This window comes from Protopterus annectens, chromosome 2.part1 (genome assembly GCF_019279795.1).
Source record: "Protopterus annectens isolate FY-2018-M chromosome 2.part1, PAN1.0, whole genome shotgun sequence".
In the NCBI taxonomy this organism is placed as follows: Eukaryota; Metazoa; Chordata; order Ceratodontiformes; family Protopteridae; genus Protopterus; species Protopterus annectens.
Window position 1 is genome coordinate 690,222,909 of NC_056729.1, and position 18,304 is coordinate 690,241,212.

At 43.8% G+C, this 18,304-nt stretch overlaps 1 protein-coding gene across 3 annotated transcripts in view; it reads left to right on the top strand.

The window, feature by feature from the left end:
• SCMH1 (Scm polycomb group protein homolog 1) overlaps nucleotides 1-18,304 on the top strand; it is a 1,495,203-nt gene that overhangs the window by 294,103 nt on the left and 1,182,796 nt on the right. The window lies entirely within an intron of this gene.

Genomic DNA, 18,304 nt, shown 5'->3' on the forward strand with positions numbered 1-18,304 from the left:
CAGATGACTGTATTATAAACTTCGTAAAAAAAATTGTAGTGCTCTGTTGTGGTCTTCTAAGTAAGATACTTGCAGTTTAAAGAAGTTTTGGTCCATAAGGTGAATTTCTGATTGCCATAGCTTATTGTATTTCATTTCATTAATCTGGTCACTTGATGAAACCCTCTGACTTGCCATTTCGCAGAGATGATACATGAAGGCTATTCTTTTTTAAATGACTTTCTTAAGAATCACACAGTATCCAAGTGAAGAGTGAGGGGATCAAACCTGTTATCTACAGCAGGAAGTTTTAGTATCAGGTTTAGGATGTCTTGTTCCTAAACTTGGGTTGAATTCCACTTTCAAATAAAAGCAGCGTTGTTAAGCATAATTTGAGTTTGCTCCTGCAGCCCTTTTATTTATATTTTCTTGTTGAGAGTCCTGAAAGGGTGACCTGCAGCAAACTGTAGATCTCTATTATCGGCTTGTAGACGTGAATCTCTTCTATGAGCTTGTAGGCGTTGTAGTCTGCTGAGATTAAGTAAAGATTTTTTTTTGTTATTCTTTCTCTTCTGCCTGTTTGTACCTTTTAAGGCCTGACATTTTTTTCTTTGAGAGAAGTGCACTTCCTGTGGGCATAAGATTCCCAATTTTGATGCCCACAGGGGGTGCTTCTACTGCCTTGGAGCATCCCGCCTCAATACTAACTACTCCATTTGTGCTGCCTTTAACTCTAGGGCACTTAATGATAGGTGTAGTAAATTAGTGCTTAAGGGGTTGCTACTGCCACCTTCTTCTTCTGGGGATCAACACCCCCAGTAAATCTGCAAAATCTTTTTTAGATTCATAGGAGTCTCGTAAGAGATCCCCTACCCATTCTCCAAAGGCTACCACATTGGCATCATCTTCTTCAGATCCTCCTCCAAAAATTCAAAAAACTCCAGATCTGACTTCCTTGGATCCTGAAAGAAAGCAATTGGATCCCATACCCTGGGACGTGAGTGTTCCTTTGACTAATTCTCCTTGAATCTGCTCACCCAGGTTTACCATTTAACCTGTTTCTCCTTGCCTCCATTCCTGTTTTCTCCACAGAACACTGAGGAGAGTATCAGGGCCCAATCAACCAACTCTTCCATTAGGTCCTCTTAGGTCTGTCAGTGGCTGACATGGATAAGATGATGAGGAACTTCCTTAGAGCTCAGATTCAGATGGGGGTTGTTCCAGCTTCATCCCCCTTCGAATCTGCAAGCCTTCCATCCACTTCTCATGTGATGATGTCTCCTCCTCTGATCTGTCCCACAGTTTCGGAACCCACTGATCTAAAAGCCCAGACAGTGTCTGTTGGATCTGAAGACGACTAGGTCTTTGACTCTAACATCCTCCCTGACTAGTTCTGCTCCAGTTCCTTTGGATCAGGATGGGTCTCAGACCTGAAGAGTCAGTGCTGAATCCGTGAGACTGGGTTCAGCTTTGATGTTATTGGAGCCATCTTTGCCCCTTGGAGCTTCATCATTGGACAGCTCAGGTCTGACTTCTTCATTGAAGCACAGATCCGGGCAGGACCAAGAGTTGCTAGCTTTAGAAGTTTCAGTTCAGGTACGGCCAGCCACAGCTTCTTCCAGTCCATCTGCCTTTGAGATAGTGGAGAGTGCTTTCTCTCCACCAAGAGAATTGACCACTCTGTCAACCTTGGATCGTACATCCCTTCCTCCTTCGGATCCAAGCTTTGATTCTCTCAAGCCTACTGCACAGCACAGGAAGCTTTTGAAGACTGGGGGGGGGGGGGCAGAGGGTGACAGGGGCACTTAGTGATCTGAAAAGGGCAGTTTTTAAAAACTATGTACTACCATAGCATAGGTTTACTTGGAGGACATTTTAAGATTAGCCAATTTCCATTTTGGTGCTTGAATTAACATTTCCTCATTGGTCTTACCTGTTCCATGGCTGTTAATTGTATATTAGCCTTAGTGAGATTAAATGTGATCACACTATAATTTGAGGGGACCCATATAAGGGATGCAGCATTTAGGAATGGCCTGTATCCATTAGTGGCACAAGGGGCAATCCTGGAGTACATTTTCTATTACCCATCCTTGGATCCAAGTTGCATTTGAATAAGGACAGGGATGAGCTTTGTTTTACTTGAATTTATAGTCTGATGTTCTTCATGTTTCACTGTTGTCGTCATTACATTTGGGTAATCTGGTGACAGGTTGCCCTCAGTCGGCCTGAATAACAAAGTCTTGGTTCCTGCGTCGGTTGCTCTCAGGTCGTCAGGGGTATAAAACATGCAGCCAACACCATTTTAATAAGTCTTTCTTGCCACACGGTGCCCGAAGCAGAAGCAGTTCACAAGTGCCGGTCGGCCGACTCCTGAAATTTTCGTTTTTAAGTTTCAGAACAGAAGTCTTCAACCTAAAGCTAAGTACCCCGTTGGGGAAACTTTTTCTTGCTCCTTACCGATGTCAGTAAAAGTTAATAATTGTATTACTTGTGGGAAGCAAATACCTCATAAGGATTTTCATTTGTACTGTATTCCTTGCCTAGGCCCTGACCACAACGTGCCTTGCTGTTGGTTTTGTGCTAAATTTAACCAACACACTATTAAGCATCAGTATATTTTTGCTTCTAAATATTTTGGCTCAAGATTTAACTATCTAGAAATGTCGTTGGTTAGCAATCCACTACCGGAATTCACAACAAAAACGCAAAGAAAAAGACAGAGACAGACCGTCGAGGTCCAAAACCAATGACGAAGCTTCTCCTAAGCCAGTCGCCGGTACTCAGTGAGGCGCTTTTGCAACCCCTGATGCCCGCTACATTTGATTCACAGGCCTCTACCGAGACCCATTCTGAGTCCGATATGCCGCGAGACACTTAACCCGGCGATGTCTCTCCCTTAGATGGGTCCGGAGCCACTGAGCAGGCACCGGCTTCTGAGGGTGTTTTCAGGCCTAAAGATTTGTATATTAAACCAACGCCATCATCAACAAGGTCAAAACAAATTTCTAGGTCTAAAAAAAATTATGCATGGGCCACGTTTTTAGGCCCCTATGCTTAAATAGCAAATGATCAAAATGGCTGAGGATTTAATTACCTTGATCGGGGGTTCCCAACCCCTTCCTGCTAAGAGGCCTAGGCAAGGCAATGATTATAAATGTTCAGATCAGGTTTCCATTTCTTCTGATTCCTCTTCTGATCAGGAATTTTCTATTTCACCTTATGAGGACTCTGATGCAGAAGAATCCATTCCTTCTGCTTCTCCTCCTGAGGATTTTTTTTTTGGAGAAACTTTGCATACCTTAAGGGAACATTTTCATTGGGAGAGTCAGGATTTTTCAGAATCCAAAAAGAGGCTTAGGGATTTCCTCCTCCTTCCTCAGCATAGGCCTTTGGCTATACCTCCTGTTTTAGACATTGTTGATTATGTTTTCTCAGAATCCAGCATGCCTCCCGATTCCCTGCCTCCAGCTCGTAGTAAGCCAGACAGGTATTACAGGGTTCCTGACTCCCATATGTTTCTTTTTAAAAACCCTACTGCGCTGGATAGATGGGGTAAGAAGGTTCACATGTCTGCAACCCTGGCAATCAGGGACTTAAACTGTCAATTTCATATGCTTAAATATCAACAGCATGTCATGGGCTTACGGAAACAGAATATGTTGTTGATTTCTCATTGTGTGGAAAATAAAAGCGTTACAGGATTTATTGCATTTAGCTGAACAAGTTGGAAAGCATACTTTGCAATGTTCCTTGGCCTTGGAGGCCTCTTACAGGGTCGCCGTAACTGGATCTGTGATAAGAAGGCATGCTTGGCTCAAGGAGCAAAATCTGCCTGATCATGTTAAAGCAAAATTGTTGGATGCTCCTTTACAACAGGACAGTCTGTTTGGTAATAAGGCAGAAGAAGTTTTGAAAAAGATGGAAGACAAAGCTAAATCTATGGAAACTGTAAAAAATTTCCTATGAGTGCAGCCACCCAGGTTCAGTAGGCACTGGCCTACTAAGAATTGGTCCTTTCCAGTACCCAACAGAGCCGCTCAAGTCAAACCCAGACACTCCAAAGGCTCCAGGTTTCAGTCACAAGGAACTTACAGAACAAAACAATGGGGTGCCTCCACCTCCAAATCTGGAAGTAGCAAGGCACCCCCCTCACGATAAATAGTCTCAATGATTTTCCTCTGCCATTTCCAAGCACTTATCTTTTGGCAGCCCCCTTGGGGGGAAAACTAGCACTTCATGCACAAAATTGGCATCTAATTACCCAGGACAAGTGGGTTTTAAATGTAGTATCCCAGGGATACAAATTTCATTTCCACACATTGCCAATTCCAAACGGATGGCCAGATCTGCCTCCAAATCAGTGGGCAGAGGCCCAGAAACAAGTTATATCCCTCATGGATATGGGTGCTATTCAGCCAGTACCAGGAAAGGAAAAAGGACAAGGTTTTTATTCAAGACTTTTCCTGGTATCCAGAAAAGACAAATCGTGGCGTCCAGTTCTGGACTTATCCATTCTAAATACTTTCCTCGACATTCCAAAATTCAAGATGCTGACTCTACAACAGTTACTGCCTATGCTGGGCAAGGATGCCTGGTTGGTAACTTTAGACTTAAAAGAGGCTTACCTGCATATCCCAGTCAGGGAATCTTGCAGAAGTTACCTCCACTTCAAAGCAGGCTATTTTCATTACCAGTTCTCTGCACTGCCGTTTGGCTTATCTACTGCGCCCAGGGTCTTCACAAAGTGCCTGGCACCAGTAATCTCATTTTGCAGACAAAGAAACATTCAAATTTATCCTTATCTGGCCGATTGTCTAATTCAGGCAGAAAACAAAGACACTCTTCTACAGCATCTGGTGTTTGTAAAATGACTTCTAACATGCCTAGGCTACACCATAAACGAAAAGAAATCACAACTGGTGCCCTCTCAAATAATTACATTCCTGGGTGCAAGCTTGAATACAACTGCCCAGATGGCTTACCTCACGCCAGACAAACAAATTCAATTGATGACATACTTCAAACAAGTGGCCACAAAAACCCAGCTATATCTGCAAGACAAATTCTGCAGGCCTTGGGGTTCATGGCTTCCTGCATTCTACTAATTCCATATGCAAGACTGCATATGAGGAAATTTCAATGGTACCTAAAAAACTTATGGAGTCAACATTGTTACAGCCTGGAAACAAAACAATGATTCCTATCATTCCTTGCCTGCAACAGGAGTTCCTGTGGTGGGCAGAGGTCTGTCACCAAAACAAGGGACTGTCATTCATTCCACCCCCTGCCACCGAAACCTTGACTACAGACGCATCAGATTATGCTTGGGGGGGCCCATCTGGCAGGGAGATGAATTCAGGGCGAATGGAGCCCAAATCAAATGCACTTACAAATCCACCTACATATCAACCAGAAAGAAATGCTAGCTGTACAGAATGCTCTGACAGCCTTTAAGGACTTTCTTCATCCAGGACAACTACTGATAAAGATGGACAACACCACAGATGTTCATCGTGTTTCACTGTTGCAGTCATGACTGTAGGGTTCTCCCCTGCCGGCAGGCAGTCCTCGGTCGGCCAGAATCCCAAAGTCTGGGTCCGGCGTCGGCTGTTCAGCCACGCTCCCTGACGTCAGAGCGCCAGGAGTACAAAGCTGACAGCCGACGCCATGTTCTCCAGTCTTTCTTGCCGAGCGGTGATAGTTCACAAGTGCCGGTCGGCTGACTCCTGACCATCTTTTCTGAACAAACTTCAGTCCGAAGACTTTCTTCTCCTACTCAAAGCGAAGTACCCCATTGGGGAAACTTTTTTCTTGCTCCAGTCCGATGTCAGAAAAAGTTAATAATTGTATTTCATGTGGGAAGCAAATACCTCATAAGGATTTTCATTTTTACTGTATTCCTTGCTTAGGCCCTGACCACGACGTAGCTAGTTGTCGGTTTTGTGCTAGATTCAATCAACGTACAATTAAACGAAGGTATGATTTTGCATTTCATTACTTCGGTAGGTGTTTTAATTACAAAATGTCGTCTGATACGGTTCCGGCTACCGGAGTTCACAAACGACACAAGGACAAAGACAGGCCTCCGAGGTCCAAATCTGACGATATCGTACAAGCAGAGCCAGCTTCAGGTTCGGCCGTCGTCAGTGAGGCACTTTTGCAGCCCCTGTCTTCGGCCATTTCGGAACCGATGGCCAAAACGGACTCCCACGAGGAGCCAACTAGGCCTTTGAATATTTCTGTTGCAGGACCTTCGGACAGTGCTCCTTTGGATGGGTCCGGAGCCGCTGTGCAGGTACCGGCTTCCGAAGGGGTTTTCAGGCCTACTCAGCTTCTAATAAAGGCAAAGCCAAAGACAAAGGCAAAGACTCCTTCCAAATCAAAGACTGCAACACAGGCTTCTTCTGATCCAACTCCCAAGTCACAGAAACAGTTACTTAAGATGGCGGAGGACTTACTTACTATGATTAGGGGTTCACATCCCCCTCCAGATAAAAGGCCAAGGCAGGAAGTTTATTATGACTCCTCTGATCAGGCTTCTGTTTCTTCAGTTTCTTCTTCTGACGAGGAATATTCTTTCCCTCCTTATGAGGATTCTGATGCTGAGGAATCCATTCCTTCAGCTTCTCCCCCTGAGGATTTCTCTTTTGGGGAAACTTTGCATGAAATGAGGGAACATTTCCACTGAGAAGGACAGGAGTATTCGGAATCTAAGAAAAGACTAAGGGATTTTCTTATTCTTCCCCAACATAGACCCCTGGCTATTCCTCCTATTTTGGATATTGTGGATGATGCTTTTTCGGAAGCTAACTTAACCCCTGACTCTTTTCCTCCTGCTCCTGTTAAGCTTGACAGATATTACAGGGTTCCTGATTCCCACCAGTTTTTATACAAGAATCCTACTGCTGACCCTGAAACCATTTCTCAGGGTCCTAAGGGAGTTAAGGCCACTTCTGCTAAAAACCCCATTCCCACTGAGAAGGATTCCAGATCTTTAGAAAGATGGGGCAAAAAAGTGTACACTTCTGCTACTTTATCTATTAGGGCTTTAAACTGTCAGTTTCATATGCTGTAATACCAGCAATTTCTCCTGTCTGTTTTAAAACAAAAGCTAACTTCCATTTCCGCCTGTGCAGATGATAAGGAATTACATGACTTAATTAATGCATGCCACTGAACAAGTTGGGAAGCATGGTTTACACTGTGGATTTGATGCCTAGGCGGCTTCTTGTAGGGCTGCTGCCTCTGGCACAGTAATTAGAAGGCATGCATGGTTAAAGGAACAAAATTTGCCAGATCAAGTAAAGGCTAAATTATTGGGTGCTCCTGTTCAGCATAATGTTTTGTTTGGATCTAAAGCTGAAGAGGTGATTAAAAAGATGGAGGACAAGACAAAATCCATGCAAACAGTTAAAGATTTCTTACAAGTACAGCCACCCAGATTTAGCAGGAATTGGCCTACAAAAAATTGGTCCTTTCCCAATTCAGACAGGCCTCAGAGGGGTAGATACAGACACTCCCGAGAAAGGCCTCAAACACAAGCCTCTTATAGACCAAGACAGTGGACTGCTTCCACCCCTAGGGGAGGAGAGGACAGGTCGCAAGCTCATAGGAAACAGACTCAATGACTCCCTCTGTTGGGCTGCAGGAACTTCTTGCCTGGAAGCCCCTCTCGGAGGAAAACTTTCTCTTTTTCACCTAAATTGGACTCATATAACCCAAGAAAAGCGGGTTCTGGATGTGGTTTCAAGAGGTTACAAATTCCATTTTCATACCCTACCAAGGCCAAGCGGATAGCCAGATCTTCCAAAACATCAATGGACAGAGGCCTTAAACCAGGTGGAAGCTCTTTTGGCTATGAAAGCCATAGAACTAGTTCCACTTTCAGAGATGGGACAAGGTTTTTACTCAAGGCTCTTTCTAGTCCCCAGGAAGCAAAATTCATGGAGACCCATTCTGGATCTGTCAGTCTTGAACACTTTTCTAGAGATACCAAAATTCAAGATGCTTACTCTACAGCAGCTACTTCCAATGCTGACCAAAAATGCATGGATGGTAACTTTGGATTTAAAGGAGGCATATTTACACATTCCCATCAGGCAGGAATGCAGAAAATTCCTCAGGTTCAAGGCCGGATCGAGGCACTTTCAATTCTCTGCGCTGCCCTTTGGATTATCTACTGCGCCCAGGGTCTTCACCAAATGCCTGGCTCCAGTAGTAGCTTATTGCAGACTCAAGGGAATTCAAATTTACCCTTATCTGGACGACTGTCTTATTCAGGCAGACAGCAAGGAGGTCTTACTCCAGCATCTACAGTTTGTTCAGAATCTTCTCAAGTTCCTGGGATTCACTGTAAACATAAAAAAGTCAAATTTGACACCCTCACAACAGATAATTTTTCTGGGCGCTTCTCTAAACACAACAATCCAGATGGCATTTCTGACATACGAAAAACAGTTACAGCTGGCTTCAACTTTCAAAACCTTGGCAACTTTAACTCAGCTATCTGCAAGGAGATTCCTGCAGGCTTTGGGTTACATGGCCTCCTGCATCCTTCTCGTACCATATGCAAGACTACATATGAGGAAAATACAGTGGTACCTAAAAAGTGTATGGTCTCAGCATTGCTACAGTTTAGACATACTGATCTCCGTCCTGCCTTGTCTTCAAAAGGAATTCCTTTGGTGGTCCAAGGCATGTACTCTAAACAAAGGAAAACCCTTCTGTCTGCCTCCTGCCACTCAGATACTAACCACGGATGCCTCGGATTATGCATGGGGAGCCCATTTTCAGGGCAACTGTCTGCAGGGCCTTTGGACAATGGTTCAGAAGCATCTGCATATCAATTTAAAGGAAATCTTAGCCGTTCAGAAAGCTCTATTGGCCTTCAGGAATCTTCTACAACCAGGACAACTACTGATACGGACAGACAACACCACAGTTATGTGGTACATAAACAAGCAAGGGGGATCTCATTCCTACCCCCTTTGCAGACTAGCCATGGATCTATGGAGCACAGCTCTAGCTTGCAATCTGGACCTTTAAGCTCAGTTTCTACCAGGGAAGCAAAACTTCCTGGCAGACAGTCTGAGCAGAAACCTTTCGGACCCACACGAGTGGATGCTGGACACCGAAATATTCAGGATGATAACAGCAGTCTGGGGATGTCCTCACATCGACCTCTTTGCATCCCACCTCAATCATCAACTACAGGCTTTTTGCACCAGGACTTTCCACGAACAAGCTTGGAAAGTGGATGCACTATCATTCAGTTGGAGAAACCTCTCGGGATATGCCTTTCCGCCTCTTCCTCTTCTTCAACGGGTATTATTAAAGATCAAACAGGACAAGCCCAAGATGATAATCTTGCTAGCCCCAAATTGGCCTCGACAGTTTTGGTACCCAACTCTGAAAAACCTATGTCTGGAGCCCCCTTGGGTTTTACCACAGACTTCAAACCTTCTATCCCAACACCAGGGTCAGGTTCTACACTCCCATGTCAGAACTCTCAGCATGGCGGCCTGGTTAATCCAGGGTCTTTGATTCATTCTCTCCTACCCAAGCCGGTTATGGATGTCATTTTAGAAGCCAGACGTCCTAGCACTAGAAAATCTTATGCAGGAAAATGGAAAAGATTTTGTTCCTGGATGCAGGCTCAGGATTCTGATCCTCTTCTTCCTAACATTCCTTTGATTTTACTATACCTGACAGATCTCTTACATAAGGGTCTCTCTTTCTCTTCCATTAAGATACATGCCTCTGCTATTTCTGCTCATTATAATACAGACCCTCCAATCTTTTCCCACCAGCTCATGAGACAGTTTCTCAGAGGAGCTAAGAACTTAAGACCTCCTAGATCTCCTCCCATTCCTGCTTGGGATCTCAACTATGTTTTGGAAAAGCTCACCTTACTTTCTTTTGAGCCTGCTGCCTCTTCTGACATCAAGTTTTTATCTTGGAAAACAGCCATCCTGTTAGCTCTGACCTCTGCCAGGAGAGTTTCAGAGTTGCAAGCTCTTATGGCTGTGGAACCTTATATTATTTTTCATCAAGACAGGGTGTCTTTAAGGATGAATCCTACTTTCATGCCTATGGTGGTTTCCAAAGTGGCTTTAAATCAGACTATTCACTTGCCATTTTTTTCCCCACTCCTCAAAATATAGGGGAAAGGATCTTACATTCCTTGGATGTACACAGACAACTACGTTTTTACCTGGACAGAACCAAGGACATCAGAAACTCAGAGCAATTGTTTGTTTCTTATGCTTTAAGTTCCCAAGGTAAAGCCATTTCAAAACAGACCATTTCTAAATGGATTGCTCATGGAATCAGATTTTGTTATTCACACCATGGAAAGCAAATCCCAGGGAGTATACGGACTCATTCCACCAGAGCTGCTGCCACTTCAGCTGCCTTCCTCAGGGGAGTTCCTACCAAAGACATTTTGGAAGCTGCAACTTGGAGTTCAGTGCATACTTTTTCAAAGCACTACAATTTACCTCTCTACTCTAAGTCTAGGGCAGGCTTTGCTTCTGCAGTCTTGCAGGGCCTTTTAGCCACCCCTTCTACTTTATAACCACCTCCCTTTCATTCTGCTTTGGGATTCTACCCTACAGTCATAACTGCAGCAGTGAAACACAATGAACATAGTACAGTTGTGTACACTTACCATAAATGTAGATGTTCGAGTGTCTTCACTGTTGCAGTCTGGGTTTCCCTCCCTCCTGTCCCCTCTTATTTTTACTTTTGTGTGGTTCCTTTTTTCACCATTCTTCTGAGGTGTATTTGCAAAGGATATGGGACCTTACTCATTTTGGGACTCCTGACATCTGGGGCAAGAAAAACTGGAGAACATTGCGTCGGCTGTCAGCTTTGAACTCCTGGCACTCTGACATCAGGGAGCATGGCTGAACAGCCGACGCCGAACCCAGACTTTGGGATTCTGGCTGACCGAGGACTGCCTGCCGGCAGGGGAGAACCCTACAGTCATGACTGCAACAGTGAAGACACTCGAACATCTACATTTATGGTAAGTGTACACAACTGTACTTTATGTGGTACATAAGCAGGGGGGTACCTACTCCTACCCCCTTTGCAGACTAGCCATGGCCTTGTGGAACACAGCCTTGACTTACCAAGTACATCTACAAGCTCAATTCTTGCCAGGAAAGCAAAATACTCTGGCAGACGAACTAAGCAGAAGTCTTATGGACCCACATGAATGGAGACTGGATCCACAAATCTTAAGCATGTTGACACGAAAATGGGGGAACCCAGACATAGATCTTTTTGCCTCTCCCTAAAACTATCAGTTGGACAAATTCTGCGCAAGAATTCATCACAAAAAAGCTTGGAAAGTGGATGCTCTATCCTTCAGCTGGAAAAACCTATCAGTCTATGCCTTTCCCCCTCTGCCTGTGCTCTCCAAGGTTTTACTAAAAGTCAGACAGGAAAAACCGAAAATGATTCTGATTGCTCCAGACTGGCCTCGGCAACACTGGTACCCGCTCCTACGCAATATGCCACACCTTCCTCTGTGGTACCTGCCTCAGACACCTTATCAACTGTCTCAGCAGAACTATCAAATTCTGCACCCCAGCTCCAAACTCTGAATCTTGCAGCATGGCTAATCAACTAATTTCACCAGTCACATCTCTCAGTAAACCTGTGATGGATGTCATTTTAGAGGCTAGAAGGCCTAGTACTAGAAAATCTTATGCTGATAAATGGAAAAGATTCTGTGCCTGGAACCAAGAACAAGGAATAAACACAGCAATGCCCAATATTCCTCAGATTCTGCAATATTTAACTGAGATGCTTCATAAGGGCTTATCTTTCTCTTCTATAAAAATCCATGCCTCTGCCATTTTGTCTCATTACAACACAGAGCCTCCTCTCTTTTCTCATCCCCTGCTAAAGCAGTACCTCAGAAGGGCCAAAAATTTGAGACCTCCCAGGAGAGCACCAACTCCAACATGGGACTTCAATTTTGTGCTGGAAAAACTCACCCTACCTTCTTTTGAACTAGCTGCTACTGCAGACATAAAATTTCTCTCTTGGAAGACAGCTTTTCTTTTAGCAGTCACTTCAGCTAGAAGGTTTTTAGAACTTCAGGCTCTCATGGCGGTGGAGACTTTCATTATCTTTTATCCGGACAGGGTGGCCCTCGGGACCAATCCATCCTTTATGCTTAAGGTGGTATCCAGTGTGGCTCTTAATCAGACCATTCATCTGCCAACTTTTTTCCCAAATCCACAGAACAATGGGGAGCGGATTCTGCATTCACTGGATGTACACAGACAACTAAGATTCTACTTAAACAGAACAAAATCTCTAGGAAAATTTGAGCAATTATTGGTGGCATTTGCTGCAGGGGCAGAGAGAAAGGCTATGGGTAAACCATTGTATTCGTTTCTGCTACATGCACCACGGTAAACCTGTCCCCAAGGGGATCAGATGCCATTCCACCAGGGCTGCATCTACTTCTGCAGCCTTTCTCAGAGGAGTTCCTACCAGAGACATTCTAGAAGCTTCTACTTGGAGCTCAGTTCATACGTTCACCAAACATTACCATTTACCTGTCTTCTCTAAATCCAGAGTAGGCTTTGCCACTGCTATCCTTCAGGGCCTTACAGCTGCTCCTAATGCTGTATAATTCCATCTGTCCAACCATAGCTTTGGGATTCTACCCAAATGTAATGACTGCAACAGTGAAACAAGAAGAACATAGTACAGTTGTGTACACTTTCCATAAATGTAGATGTTCAAGTGTATTCACTATTGCAATCCTGGTTACCCACCCACCAGCCCCTATTTCTCTCTTATTGTACCTCTTCTTCCTTTTACTATGCTTAAAAGCCTTTTTGGTGTATTTGCTTTTAGTTGGAGCTATATTTTTTGTGTTCTAAATTGCATGCATATTTATATATGTTTTTTTTTCTCCCCATTTGTGGGGCACCTGACATCTGGGGCAAGAAAAACTGATTAAAATGGTGTTGGTTGCATGTTTTATACCCTTGACGACCTGACGTCATGGAAGAAGAGACAGCAACCGACACAGGACCCAAGACTTGTTATTCAGGCCGACTGAGGGAACCTGCCAGCAGATTACCCAAATGTAATGACTGCAACAGTGAATGCACTCTAACGTCTACATTTATGGTAAGTGTACACAACTGTATTTTCTGGATATATATCTCTCCACAACACTCAGTTTAGATATCTGGACTGAGTATTTCTGATACCATTTGACTTGCTGATGTGAAGAAGAAGAGTAGGTCCATCTGCATTAGGTCGGAGGATGCCTTGTATGCCAGACACGTCATCTCTAAGCTCTCTGTAGGGATACTGAGTATAGAGATAAATCTTTGAGGTGGTCCATGCAAGACCTATTGTTTAGGACTTGTATCCTTTTAGTAAGGTATCTCTGTCGGTATTCCAATTGTTGCATGTGTCTGGACAGATACATGCCAAAGTAGGCATTATACAAAATGATTGACCTAATGAGGGCTTTGTAAAGGGGGACAATAGCATCTGTAGATCTAGTCACTATCAATTTGTTTATAAGCTGTGCAATATAGAAAGACTTTCTTATGATTCTGGGCACATGTTGGTCAAAAGTTAGGTCACTGTACACACATGTTCCCAAATTGCAAACAACTGGGTCAGTTCTCAGGGGACATTGTAAATTTGGCAGTTCCCTGGATTAGATGACTTCCCAAAGGATATGTTGTATTTCTTGAAGTTTAGTTTCAATTTGTGATTCTGGCACCAGTTATTGTTTGGGACAAACCTTCTTGCATGATGGTTAAGTCATTTGGGGATTCAATAACTGCTCCTAGTTTTCAGTCATCTCAGACTTCGTCGCACAAAGCCCTTTGGTATTTCCTTTTACTTTTGAGATGTATTTGCCAAACAGCAAAAGTCTCAGCACCAAACCCTGGGGGACACAATTGGTGACTCGTCTCTTCCCCTATTTTGATCTCCTGCATCCTGTGAGCAAGTTTACATGTATATGTTCTTTGATTCACCTTCCTGATTGTATTAACCTGATTGTATTAAATTATATTGCTTGTATGAATGCAGCACCACTTCTTAGAATGTGTTTTTAAATTTGTAGTTTTGAACAGTCTTCTAGTAAGCAATGAAACAAAATGTATGAACCAGTAATGACAAAACTACCCATTTCAGACAATTCCAACCATAAATGGCCACTCACACTTCTGTCATTACAATCCACCAATATCAGTAAATATGCAAAATCTCTGCAGACGTAAGTCATCTAAATAATTTGACATTAAAGGGAACTGTAACTAATGAAGAGGTTGCTGCTAGCAAACAACTTTATATTTCATTGTTTCATCTACAAAGTGTCTGTTGCCCTTGAAGAACAAATTGCCTATGCTACATTACAAAATGATAAGCTAGTAATTTTGCAATGGGGAATGGATGGCAAACTGATAACAGGTTCATAGTTACTAGGTAACTCCTCCAAAGGAGAACATTCATAAGACTGCAGCATTTATTCCCATTAAAGTGCAACACAGTACAGTATCAGCGATCTATCTGCATACTGTGGGAGTCGTAGCCACAGCCTTCTGCATTAAAAGCAAGTATACTACCTGTTGTGCTACTAACAATGCAAACATCTTAGCATAAATAGCATTAAACTTCTCTTCCCCCGAAGCTCTCAGCTCCTTGTAAAATCCTCTTGATGATCAACTAAATCTCTCATCTTCAAAGCACAAAAAGCCAAAATTTATTTGGGGGGATGGGCAAAGGCCCAAAACCAGGGACATGTTTTAAGTATTGCTTGTATAGTCTTGGAAAGTTACTAAAATAAAGTGTTTTGTGTTACCATGTGTTTCCTGAAAGATAGGAAGACTGAAACTTAGAGCTATCATTATTTAGTGAATTCAGTTCTCACTGATTTGCCAGGAAAAACACAAATTTTAAGAGGAACAGACCAAAAGTATGAGCCAAATATTCTGTGAAAATCTGGACAGTGGAGAGCTATGGACTCAACTCCCTGAATCACAAGTGGTGGTGTGGGTAGAGAATTCAGGCTGCTGTTTGAGCCAGAGTAACACTAACCACCAGGTATACCTAACTGGGGCATTTTACGCACACACACACACACACACACACACACACACACACACACACACACACACACACACACACACATATGGGAGCAGCATAAGCCCTGCAAATAAAAGAACAAAACTCCCTTTCCAGCATGACTCTGGCTGTGGCAGCACCAACAGAACAATGGCAGCATAACTCCTGTTAACGCAGAGCGATACGAGAACAAGAACAGCTGGTTTAGTTAGTTTAACTTCTGCGTGCGAATCCACGTTAGCGTGAAAACTCCACTTCATTAATTTTTCTGACAGGTCTTGGAGCTGTGAAAGTGGTCACCCCCCCGGCTGTCTGGTTCTGGCACCCATGCTGGACAGGGACAGCCAGCATCATCTAGCATCCAGACAGTTCCCATTGAAGAACTTCCCCTCTCTTCGGATACATCTCTAGACCATCCCACTGAAGAGGTTCCCTGAAAGAGAACATGCAGAAGGGGACACATAGATTACCTTATGGAGTCTCTCACTGAAGATACTGACTTCGATGAAGGGGAAGGGTCCCTATATCTCTATCGGATGACATCTCCTTTGGAGACATCCTAGAGTTCCAGTAAAAAGGTGGATGGTCTTCATATACTCCCTCTCCTGAGGAGTCAGTTTTTCTAGAAGCTTTTGGGTCTGACCCATGTACATCTTTGGTGACATCCCCTGGCGGATGAGCTTATTGATTTAATCTCTCACCGGGCATGGAAGGAACCAGATTCTGTTGACCCTATACCCTAATGCCCAGATAGAATTTTGGCACTATGAAAGAATAGATTACATTGGAAAAAGGGAGTCCTTGTTAATGCTATGGAAGACCCAGCAAAACAGAGCTCCTCAGTCCCTCCCCCTAACAGAGTATCCAGGGCATTGGACAGATTTAGAAAGTGCATTTTTGCTTCTGCGACCATTTTTTTAGGTCCCTTAATTACTTACACTTCACAAGACTACAGCAGGATTTGACCAAAGAACTCTCCAAATCTCCGTTGAGTCCATGTCCGTGGAAGACTACAAGATGACCTCTTCACAGCTGGCCATTCTGTTATCCATTTCCAGTGCATCTATTAGGTTAATATCCCACGATGCAAAGATTACCTCACAGGTTGCTTGTTCAGGCATAGCCATTAGGAGACATGCCGGGATGTGTTTGTGACTTTGTGGACCCTTCTTTCATCAGTACTTGTTTTGATGGAGCATCTTTGTTTGGCCCTACTGTGAAAGTGATGCTTTCCCAAAGTGACCAAGATGGAAAGACTCTGTCTGCCATAATGAGCTTTTCTGCCCCTCAACAATCCTTTTCCTGGAATCAAAGAGGAGACAAGAGAATGTGGTTCTGCAAGTCCCAGGTACCTTTCTAGGATTCATGAGGGGACAACATCTCCAGAGGTAGTGGAGAGAGTTCAAATGGAAGAGAGAAGCTGCAGCTCAAGAGATTCAAAAGTTGCTAGACAAGAGTCATTCAAGAGGTCCCACCAGACCAGAGGATTTGAAACTTATTCAAGGTTCTTTTTAGTCCCAAAGAAGACCAGGGACTTGAGACCTAGTCTAGATCTAAGAAAACTCAACCAATTTATGAAGAAGTCGAAGTTCCAAATGGTCACAGTGTAGTCTATTCTGCCTTTTCTATGCAGGGACAATTGCATGTGCTCAGTCGATTTTCTGGACACATACTATCACATCAAGATGAGCAGACAATTCCAAATATTTCTGTGCTTTCAGCTGAGGGCCAGTCTCCATCAGTTCAGTGCACTACCCTTTGGTCTCACCACAGCTCCCAGGGTGATTACCAAATGTATGGCAGTGGTAGCAGCTCACCTGAGATTGCTGGGATTCTGAGTGTTTCCATATCTAGACTGCTGGCTCCTTACCGCCCCAACCAAGCATCTCTTAGAGCAATCCAGGAGTTGTTTGCTCCAACTTTGTCAAAGGCCAAGCATTTCAATCAGTACCTCCAAATCTCATATATTACCTGTACAGAGCCTGGAATTTATAGGTGCACAGTTAAACACAGCAAGTCAGATAGCTTCTCTTTACATTCTGTGGACACAATCAAGTTTCAGGTACAGCAAATTCTTATTCATCCTTCTCCTCCAGCCAGACTTGCCCGTTGGGCTGTAGGTTCAGTGGCAGCAGCCATAACCGTAGTTCCTATGGCCCATTTGTGTATGTGTATTCTTCAATGGACACTAGATGTTCATTGCTCTATTTTACAATCTTCCCTTACCTTTTCCAGTCAAACTCACTGGAGTCTGCAAGGATCATCTTCACTGATGGATTCAATCGGACAAAGTTTACTTATGCCATCCTTTTATTCTGTCTCCTCCAGTAGCCACTGTGACCGTGGATGTCTCCCAATTGCCAGGGGGGGCATTTCCTGGAACGGTCAGTCCATGGCATCTGGTCCCCCCAAGAGACAAGTTTGCATACCAGTGTCCTAGAGATGAGAACTTTTCTACCAGTATTGCAGGCCTTTTAAGATGTTCTTCCTCTGGAGACCATTGTGATACAAACTGACAACATGCCTGTGGTTTGGTAAGTCGACAAGCAGAGGGGAACCGGATCTTATCCCCTTTGTTGAGAGACAATTAGAATGTGGTAGTGGGCGATCTCCTCCGACCATTTTCTTATGGCAACACACATGCTATTGAAATCCAGTGTCTTAACGGAAAACATGCAGGTCTGTGCTGATGCCTCACAAATAGTCTCTCAGTCAGCAGCAGAGAGGATTTTCGGTCTTTGGGGCCAACCCTGCTGCAGTCTCTCTGCATCTTCCCACAACAACAAGTACATCAGGTTCTTTGCCATAATCCCTCCTCAGGGAGAGTCACCAAGAGATGCTGTGGTGCACATTTGGCCCTCTGGTCTACTTTATGCTTATACCCCATTACATCTCATTCTAAAATTCTTACAGAAAGCACTTCAGTTGAAGAGCTCAGTTATCCTCATTGCTCCCTTTTGGTCTTGCCAAATGTGGTTCCACTTCCTTTCGTCTCATCTTTGATATTCTGCATGGATATTTGACTCCAGTCCAGACCTTCTCTCACATCCCTCCAGAATGAAGCATCCCATTGTTCCAGGCCACAAAATGACCACATAGTTTCTCCAATTCCATTGATAGCTAGGCGTCCCAGGTTTTCCTCCCGAATCCGATGAATACTTCTATCTTCCCAGCAAGCCTCTACAAGGAGGATCTTCAGGGT